The following is an 11,479-nucleotide window of genomic DNA, read 5'->3' on the forward strand; positions in this document are numbered from 1 at the left end:
TAGAGCCTTCTCATTTTCCGTCGACCGTGTTGTTGCCTGACTCTACTGATTCGGATTTCATTTGTCATCGCTAGTTCGGTCCTATCTCGTCACCATGGGACTAACAATGGCGATGCGTCTGCAAACGTCATCAATTTCGACTCGAGCGCATACGGCGGCCTCCCGTGCCAGCTCATTCGAAGGGTAGTGGCGACCGAGAATACTGTTTGCGACCTGCGCTGTCAAAGGCACTAGATTATTAAGGGCTGACGGGAGAATGCATCCTCAAATCTATTCTCTGAATATAGTGTATGGTGGAGGTATCACACTTGAATATGGACTTGTACGATCATAAATCGTGTATAATCGATTATGTGGAAACTATCTCTCAATTAGAAATGGATCGTATAGATTTTTCCATTCCAGCAATGAAATATAAGATATAGTTTCTAGCACTGAGGCTGTAATGCATAATAATGTTTCATCCTTTCCGATTCGAGACTTGGGATTAGATGGTACTCTTGCGATATAAACATGTCCTATAAATATATTTTTAATTGTGAGTATTCATTATATTAATGTAAATTTGTCATTGCTTAAATCTAAAGAATTTTTGTGTAAATACGATGTATTTTAAATGATAAGTTAGTTTATTTAGGATCTACTCAAAGTTACAAATTCCCACGAAAAATAATCGCCATTTGCGACGACATTATTTTAATTTTATGAATAGCAATATACGGTGAACGAGAAAGAGAATAAAGATAAACATGATAATGGATTGGTGGCTAGTAATGTATAATATTTTTTATCATACCTATAGACGAACGACCACTGTTCCACGGCTGTCATAGCTGTTTTATTTATTTATTTTCAATGGAGCTGATAAGATTTATTTTGATTGGAAAGTTAGCCATTTTAGGACCGATGTAAAGTAATAAATTCCCACGAAAAATAATCGCCATTTTCGACGACATTATTTTAATTTTATAAATAGCACAATACGGTGAACGAGAAAGAGAATAAAGATAAACATGGTCATGGATTGGTGGCTGGTAATGATAGTATTTTTTATCATACCTATAGACGAACGATCACTGTTCCACGGCTGTCATAGCCATGTTTTATTCATTTTTTTTCAATGGAGCTGAGAAGGTTTATTTTGACTGGAAAGTTAATCATTTTAGGACCGATATAAAGTAATAAATTCCCACGCTAAATAATCGCCATTTATGACAACATTATTTTAATTTTATAAATGGCACAAAATGGTTACGGAGGAAGAGAATAAATGAAAACATGATAATGGATTAGAGGATGGCAATGCACATTTTTTCATAAATACCTATTGTCGAACGACCACTGGTCCCACGGCTATAATGGTCATGTTTTATTTATTATTTTCACTGGAGCTGAGAAGAAGTATTTTGATTGGAAAGTTAGTTTATTTGGGACATTTATTGAGTAGCAAATTCCTTCGAAAAATAATCGCCAGTTGTCACAGCATTACTTTAATTTTATAAATGGCACAATACGGTTACGGAGGAAGACAACAAACAAAAGCATGATGATGAAATAGATTTCTTGATTAAGTATTATTGGATGATTGATATATGATGCATTAGATCTGGGGTCTTCAACCTATTTTAATCCAAGGGCCAAAAATTGATTCCAAATCCTCCGGAGGGCCACAATTCTCCACGTCACTTTACCACCACATCATTAAAATTTAAAAAATTTCAAAGTGAGATAAGTTATATCGGTTAAAAAATTCAATCAATCAATTCGATTTTTGCATTGTTTGTTTTTGACGAGTGTGTCCATATATATTTTATATTGTGTAGCGCGATACAATATTTTCTTTAGCCTCTAGGGGCCGAAATAAATTAGCCGGCGGGCCGCATGAGGCCTGGGGGCCGCGAGTTGAAGACCGCTGGATTAGAGCCTGGGAATACATATTCTTTTATACATACCTACAGACGAACGACCGCTGTTCCCACGGCTGCTATGGTCATGCTTTATTTTATTTCAATGGAGCTGAGAAAAAAAAAACTGTTGACATGGCACGAGGACTATCAAATATCTCGACGTATATATGCGTTGGGGTATCGACGCCCTTGACGTCGAGTGCATGTCTCACTCTCGAATGTCACCCAGCGTCAACACACCCAACGCCGCCATTTGGAGCGCCCCATCCTGCCACGCAGCCTATATACACACGTATACATCTCCCTGTGCCCCTCACTGAAAGGCTGCGATCCTCACACAAGCGCACACACTCCAGCGAGACTGTCCTGTGAGTACGGAATAAGGGCGGTCGTGGTTGTGTTGGTGGCCGTAGGAAGTGGAGGGGGTGGGGGAGTGGTGGCTTAGTAGTTCGCCACATACTCACCAGATGGGAGGAAGGGAGGAACAGCACTCTTGTTTACCGCGCGTTTGCGGAAAGCACAGACGCTGTCCAACGCATTAGCGAATTTCTGTTTTCCATAGCCGCGGGCGCGCGTAAACTTTCCAACTCCCTTCTCATCCTCCTCTCGCACTGTTGTCTGTTGTCCCTCCTCCACTATCCCTTTACATCATAGTGCAATCCCTCCTATGACCCCCCCTCTGTGATTCACATAGCCGCTGCAAGGTTTGCTATTTAATTTTTTTCTCATTTTCGTTTCTTTCTTTCTTCCCAACTAGGCAGCCGTCCAATAGTTTCTGTCCGTACCGCTCCTCCCCCTTCTGTGGTTCCATTGTTGGGATTCCGCCACCGGGCGTGTGCACTGGGGGTATGCTGGAGTAGGGGGTGTCCCCTTCCTCTCCTCGTTTCCCAACCCCACGATCGTATTCCCCGCAGCCCTCTCCTCTCCCTCTCAACACGATTCGCCAAACCGCGTTCGTTTGTTTCCTCTCGCCATGGGAACCAGGGACCTCACTCGATTTGGACGGCATCCGATGCAGCGGATTGTGCATGGATGGGCTGAATTAACCGGTTATATGACTTGGTTTCATGGGTCAATTATCCGGGCCATTTTTTTGTGAACGAAATATTAAAACTGAAATGATATAATTAATATGAGCTGTTTACTGATGGGGATGGCAGAGCTGTGATAAAAACTCTCCCTTAATAATTTTCGTGCGATAGGTTGAAAATGAATTTTAGACGCTTTCGCTGAACAACGTTTCTTCATTTTCATTGGCCCATCTTCAGGATTAAATGCAGTGCGTTAGATCCCCATTCCAGACGTGTCTTCCCTTGCATTTTCATCGCTAACTGGCTTAAGATTCAAACATCTTGTTTTCCTTACGAACACGTAAATGTGATTTTTTTAAGGAATACAGCGAACTCCCAAAATAGACGCCTATTAATTTTTCTTATTTTATCTAAAAAATAAATTAAATTCTTCTTGGCTGTGCTTATTCATTTCCTAATTTTTAGGTTTCATTATGTGTTCATAAAATTACTATATTAACAATAATTTTTCTAAATATATTAGTTCAGTAAGGAATTTAACCTTGATTAGCACCTCTTCATAGGACGTTACAAAAATATGTTCGTTAAAAACTACAAATTTCAGATTTTTGACCGCAATTTTGACAATGTTTAATCTTCAGGTATCTTTAACAGCATATGTAAAAACATTTTGGATGAAACATCCTTTTGTAGCCAAAGTTAACATTCTCATTTTTGAAGTTCGTTATGGTATGGTAAAGTATTTGAAGGAGGCGACCGACATCTGAGGTCATTTGCGCCATGAGGGAAGGGTAGGTAAGGAAGGGTGGAGAGAACTGACGTCGGCATTAGCCTGCTCTTAACGAAAGGCGCCAAGGGGGCCATGGCTTAATGCCCCATCCGACGGACGTAGTGTTGTCCTTGAAATGTCCTCCACACAACATTCAAGCAGGGATCGGACAGTGTCTAAAAATTCTTTGCCACCGCCGGGATTCGAATGCGAGCCCACGGGGTGGGAAGCCAAAACTCTAGCCACCACACCAACCCGATCCCTCCAGTTCGTTATGTCAGTTTATTTTACCATTATGTCCTGAATGCGGAAGTAAACTTTTTAAAAATTTTATTGACACCATGGGTGAAATTCCCTATGAAAAATCAATTGGATCCGAATCCGAAACTTGGGATCCGAACACGTGTTTCTCAACAGCTGGTTAAGTAATTCAGGTATGCTACCAGGTGCACCATTGCCTAACAATTGTCGACCAGTTATGCTACCAGAAGTTACACCGGTGTAGTAAACGGTTGCATACCTGGCACCAATTGGGATATCCAGATTCAAATTTCGCTTGAGCCAAATGATTTTTTTTTTCTTGACGAATTTCAGCATTGATTAGAATGACTTTGCACCTGTGCACGTGACTTTGCATAAATTTACCTCACCTTTTCGGTACAAAACCGACCTAAAAATAACCTTCACAGTTTTAATTAGAATTTAATTGATGTAAGCACTTGAAAGATATTAGCTTAACGTGACAGCTCCAACACTTAAGACTTAATTCAATATTTTCGGTAACGTAGAATGGATTCCACTCTGGCTGATGCACTACAGGGTATTACACCCAAAAAGAAAGGCGCAGTGGATAACCACCAATTAAGCTTGTGTTTATGCATAAAATAAAATGTTCCGTTAATTACAAGTCTAAGGTATCGACGAAGCAATTTGATTACTTTGATGAAAATTACTCATTTTTCACTTCCCATAGTTACAATATCTTGGAACATAATATTATATTTTTTGCTTTTTGCTTCATTCTTTACAGGTCTTAAAACTTTCAAGTGACAGTAAAAGCGATCTCGCTTTAGCCATGGAATACAACAAAAGACTGAGCTGTCTGCTAAATCTTTGTCTTACCAGCTGAGCTATTAAGATTCAACAACTTGTATTTTTACTATCATCTGGTACCGAGCAATTTTTATTCTAGCCATTTATTGAGAGTTGAGCAAGCCAAGTGAAATGCTAATAGAAAATAACCAATCAGTGTGAAGTAAATTCGGCTTTATGGCCCCAATGTTGTGTCCTGTTTGTCAAAGTAGCCAAAATAGCCGTATTAGAAGTGCTGGTATTTCAAATGTTTTCACATTTTTGCAATAAACCACACAATTCAGCTTACCTGGTATCATGCTTGCTTTATTCTGATCATGCTACAACCTGAATTTCACAATGGGGCATATGCTTCTTTTATTTCCATTAAATTAGATGTTATCGAAGAAATAGTTCACATGACAATGGTTTTCATTCGCTAGTAACGGTTATAATGATTTCCCAGCTTTCATATGATACTGATTCCTTTTGAAGCACAAAATTTGTCCATCTAACTATTTACCCTTAAATCTTCTCATTTCCCATTTCGGAGAGATCATTTCGAAATATTTCCAACGCTACTTATATTGCAACATAATTCCCACAGCTGGGGACAACCATAGGTATCTTCTTGGTGAGTCGTGGGTAGTAGACTGGCACTGAACTAGCAAAGAGCTGCTCCTCTCGATGGTGTTTTCTTAAGTATTGACATTATGCATAAATATGTCTACACTGTGCATTGTAGCGCTGCGACTTCCAAGAGTAGCAAAATTATCATTGAATGGTCAAAAAACCTAATATAAAAAGTAACCTTTGAACCTAAAACCCCAAAATGAGAAATAGACAATGACTAATGCATATTTTCAAAAAATATGACTATAGTAAAACCTTTATACAACGAATTTTTCGGAACAGGAAAAATAATGACTTCCCTATTGGGGGTTTCGATTAGTGCTGTCGCGAGACTCGAAACGAGACCAATTTTTGACGAGACTAGACAAAGCACTTCCACGAGACTCTAGAAAGTCTCGAAATATTATTTGGTATTTGGTATAGCTTTATCCTTATAACTATGTCCTTCATGTAAGACATAGTAAATTTTACGTTTTTCTTATCTATTAAATTTGAAATTTAATTCAAGAAGAACTTATCGATATTTTATCTTACTGTAAAAAAGAATTTTTGCCGAAACATCAATCTCTGAATGCATGAGCGTGACTTCTGGAGCCAAGTAATAGTTAGCATAGCCAATGATATTCTTAAAGGCAATAGGAGGGTCCTTGGCTACCTTTCCTGGTTTCCTGTGATAATAACCTTGGAAAATTTATGCGAACTATTTTCTAAAGTGGTAATTCTCATTGCATACTTCTTCAACAAAAATATCTTCGATTATACTCGCTTATGTGTGTAAAGTATCGCCCAGGGCCCCTTTAAATCCTCTTTATAGCTTGTATAGGTATTAGGAGAAAATGATGGTGCCATTTCGAATTGCACAGATCACCTCCTCGGATAGGCGAATGATAATTGAAATAACAACGTACCTCTTCCTGTATTATACCGATATCTTCCGATGTTAGTGAGGATATTTAGCATAATGTTGCTCAATTGTGTTGAGGATGTTCCTATAAAAAGGATAATACAATTAGCTTTTCTTTGACTTTGATTTCTTTCATTTGCTATTATTGTGCAAACCAAAAATTCATTTAATCAAAAAGTCCATCTCGTGATCATCTGACCGGCATTTATTCATCTTCCACTCCTTCTAACTCCATCATATTTTCTCCAGAAATACCTGTTAGCGGCAGGTAATCTTATATCAGCATCATGCAGTCCATTCTATTGGCTTAGTTCTTTGGTTTAAATGGCCATAGCACTCGCCTGGAAATCGAGAGAGCATGGATCCCGAATGACGACTATACCGGCGTGCCCGTAGTGGAACTAAATGAAAAGCCGGAAAATCTCCTGTTTCATGTAGCGCCGTCTTTTAGCTCGCATGGTTAATTAAAGGGACGAAATTTAGAGGTAAAATCTCTACTGTCGTTTTCCAAAAAGATTGCTATTTGGAGACAATGCATTTGTGCCCCTGTTTTTAATTTTGCTCATTATCATGATGTTATAAATCTTTCGCCTCCTTCAATCTTCTTTCGTCTTATTTGGGTGGACCAGAGGTTGGGCCGAAAAAAATTGGGTGGGCCCGGGCCCACCCTGGCCCACCCCTGGCGCCGCCGCTGCATCTTGGAATCCATCTCTCTTCTGCCTTCCTGAAAGCCTGCCTTCCTGGAGTAATTCGAGATCGCGATTATCTCTACTCTATCCCAAGCAACACACGGACGCTGAATGGCTTGCAGGATGTTCCACTGCAGTGACTCGATATCTTCTATGTTACCTAATCTAGTTACATGAGCGTACCCAGAGGGGGCAGCTGCCCCCCCCCCCCTAGCAGCAAAAGTAAATGTACTTACTTCAAAACAAAAAATTTGATCAAATTTTCTCTAAATCCAAGAAAATTGTTATAAATATTAAGTATAAAACATGTGCTTACAAAAATAATATAAAAATATTTTATTTTTGAGCAAACAATTTTTTTAAATGATAAAGCACTGTTATAATTTTCTTGACACTTTAATTTCCTTAACCTTATCTGTGTAACAATTTGAGCCTCCATGGCTTGCCCCCCTCTAGTTTTGATTCTGGGTACTCCCTTGTCTAGTTAAAAGGTATTTAACAACTTACCTTCTCTATGCCTTCTTGACGACAGAAACAACTCCGTGATCGAGTGATTGCACTTCACTGGAGCAATTAGAGAGAAAATGAATGACTTTTCACGTACCTTAGTTACGAATTCGATGTTTAGCTGCGCAACCGTGAAGGAAAATAAGATTTTTTCGCGATCTCGAGCAAATGAACCAATGGCAGGTTAGCAGACTACTACTTTCATCAAAGATTAGATGGAGATAGAAATATTTGGATAGAGTGGAGAAGTTACTCCACGTTTTCCTCTGGCATGGGGACATAAAATACAAAAATTGGTGCTCATTGGTTGAATACCTACCATTTAAGTTTGGAATACATCATCCTCCTAAGTCTTACGATAACCTTCCACCTGCCTCTCTCGAAATAAAATACGATACCAAAAGGTAATGTGAAACTAATTTAGAAGATAACACGTTGCTCTACATCCCTGACTCCCGGGAATGTAACCCAATATGGAAAAGTAATCTGAGACGTTTTTCGGAGAGAAATATTAGCGACATTCGATCCATCTAAAGGCACTGCGAATGTAAACCAATACGGCAAGTAATCTGACACAGTTCATTAAGGGGAAATTGAGCTCCATCCTAACCACCTGCACCTCCGCAAACGCATTTGATTATTATAATGGACGTTGAAAAATTGTCAAGCGAAAATGTAAGCGGAATGGGGACAAGGAACAATCGCGATTTCAACCGTCGTTGAACCGTTCAACAAACTTCAACACTGAAATTTTATTTGTAACAGTGCTTCGTGTTATGTAAGGACAGAATAAAGGAAAGCTGGTTTCGCCCAAGGGTTGCTCAATGGGAAATTATTGAAATTAAATTTTTTTTAAATCTACTCCGAGGATTTTCTGTGGAATCAGGATTTTACGACTTGTGAATCGCATCAGTGGTTCAGAGCGCCGCCCTAATTTTTCAAGAGCTCCTGCTCGGAGCGGAATGAAAGTCGAAGAGAAGCATTACACGAAGCCACGCAAAGCAGAGCTTTGACTTCCTTTGCATGTTTCTTATGGAGGGAACCGTCAGAGTTGACTATGGCCTTGATGACTAGGCTGCATGACAATCAAGGATAGGAAGAGTAAAAAATGAAAGTGCACCAGACATATTGGGAGTAGAGCATAGTATATAATAGATGCCATGATGAACAAGCACTTCATCTCGTAAAGGCATGCGAAGACATTGGACTAGGATAGACTCCTGAGGAAGATAGAGCGTAGCCCAGGGGGGAGATTCGGGGGACCCAAACCCACTCCTCCCCCACCCCCTAAAATTAAATATATAATTACTTTGCTTCATAAAATATAACAAAATATTGAAAAATCGTGAATTTACAAAATAATTCTTTGACAAATGAATTTTTTTCGATTATGAAAGGTGTTAAAATTAATTTAAAACCCTCTAATTAATACCCTGTTTTTCAAAAATTTCCCCCTGGTTTTGGATCCCCTCCCTCGAATATAATTCCTGGCGACTCCATTGCTTGAACCAAAGTTTTTTTTTGCCATTATAAAATTCTAAGCTTTCATTAGTAGATTTATTTTCAACATCCTCATTGTAAATAGACTATATAATAATTAAAATATCTAAGACAGAAGATATAAGAGAACCCAATGATTTTTGGAAGGGTTATTTTAAAATGTTATTCTAGAGATTTTTTTTAGATTTCTGTATAGTTTCAAGGAAAAAAGTCACCAAATATATAACAGAACCATAATAGATTATTAATGAATATCATGATCTGTGAAATTCTCAAAATTCATTGTATTTTTTCCAACAAATTTTTTTATCCCTATTTGTATAAGGTAAGGTGGGGTAAGTGCGACCCCTAAATATAGCATGTATGAATTTTAAATAGCTTAGGAAAATTTTCTAGGCTTGCTAAAAACAAGAGATTCAATTTATAGTATATATGTGAATCACCGAAAAAGATAATTAGGTAGATTAAAAATCCTCTCTCTGACCTTGAGCCGAGGCTTATACGACGCAGGCTGCTAGCGGGTAGCTGAGTACCCTGCTGGCTGGTAGCGCTTGGCTTAAATAAGGATTATTAATACCTTATCAAATGAAGAAAACTTTCCGACCTTAGCCAATTTTAATAAGTGATTATTAAAACATGTTTCCCTGAACTCTGCGCCTCATGCATGCATTGGTAACCTCAGACGATGTATAACTCCTATCTTCTCGTATAGAAACTAGGTCCTTGTGACGTCACGTGGAGTGGCATCGCATGGGCGCCAATCTGGCCCTTTTCAAATGAGGATAAAAATGGACCATTGCCATTCGTCTAAACCGGTATTTCCAAAACGAAATAATTTGTATATTATGAATACACTAATGGTGGGTAACGAATTGCAATCAATGCCTTTCATTTTCTTTGATGAAGGAAACTACCCTATTACTGTTAAATGTGTTTTTTAATAATAGTAACAGTATTCGGCTGCTACTCATTAATTCAAAGGTGTATTAAAAATAGCTAGTGTGCATTAAAGCTGAATAAATAATAATAAAAATAGTATAAATCTTGCACATGACAACAAATCTGAATACAAACTAGATTTTAATGAGCAAAGAATTGCTTCTCTAATGTAACTTACGTTATTAATATAAAAAAGCTTAATGAATAAAAACTCATGGTCTTCCACCAATTGAACATTGAATATTTATTTGTGTATTTTAAGTTGTACCCCGAGAAAGATAGACAAATCGTTAACTTTCCTCGACAGCCGACAGAGGGCTTGGGTAATATTTTTACAACATGTTCCCAAGGTATTTTGCTGGAATCTTCATTCTGTAGATAGGTGAAACTTCTTTCAGTACCAAAACAAAAAGAAAAGAAAGCAAACCACGGGATCATCTGATTATCATATATGTCCAGAATTTTCCCTACATAGTGAGCAACTGACTTTTTGCTGCTGAATGTAGCCAGAATCCAATCTCCACTTTGAATGTTAGTCACCAAATTTGTTAAGCTTTTTGGACTCATGCTATTTTGTTTCAGGCATTAATACCATGTCATATACATCCTCCTCGCCAGAAGATATGATATACAATGCCCTATCATAATCAATCAACAAACTATAGCTATCTTTATCTAATAAATCTTCAAAATAAAAGTTGATGTGAGGGGGAGAAATAAAAGACCTAGTTTTATACTGCTCGGTGCTTTGCAACATTTATACAGGAAAGTTAATGCAAGAACTGCCAGACAGAAACTAAAAGTTTAACGCAAGATCTGCTAGATAGAAACTAAAATTTAATCCATACTACAACCTTGTAAATGGGGTAAGTGCGACAGGGGGTCGCACTTACCCCAGGCAACGGGGTCGCACTTGCCCCGGAAGGTAGGAATGAATGGTTATGACAGGGAAAGTGCGACCCCCCATCTAAACTAAATATAATGACCAGAGTTCCAAAATTTAAAGTAAAGCAAGAAAGACCAATCCATGAAGAAGAGAAAACAAGATAAAGTTCTTATCTAACACCTCTGATGTGTTGATTCTGAGGGAACTGCAGTGTAGCCTCTCCTTACAACCAACTAAGACTACGAGATGAACGGACGGGTATATTTCCTAAGCATTTGGAACGAGAACTTAAGGGATAAGTATTACAAAGTCGTTGGCTCTGGATCCATTACAATGCATGGAATATGTTGCACAACCGCCACCTGCTTCGAGAACGGAAATACGATCTTCCTTAAGGGAGGTCACACCTACATGATTGAGATGCTTCACAAAATCAAAACTTAACATGAAGTTTAAAACATGGCAAGTAAAGTTAAAATTGTGAACAAACTTTTAAAGCCCCAATATGACTCTGGGTGACTGCTCTTCCTCAACAAGACAACCTCAAAGTAGGGCTCATGCATTAGGGAATTTACCTGCAAAAATTACACTCAGCTCATGGGCATACCCAGCGAGGGGGAGGGGGAGGGGCAGCTGCCCCCTA

Source organism: Ischnura elegans, chromosome 4 (genome assembly GCF_921293095.1).
Source record: "Ischnura elegans chromosome 4, ioIscEleg1.1, whole genome shotgun sequence".
NCBI lineage: Eukaryota > Metazoa > Arthropoda > Insecta > Odonata > Coenagrionidae > Ischnura > Ischnura elegans.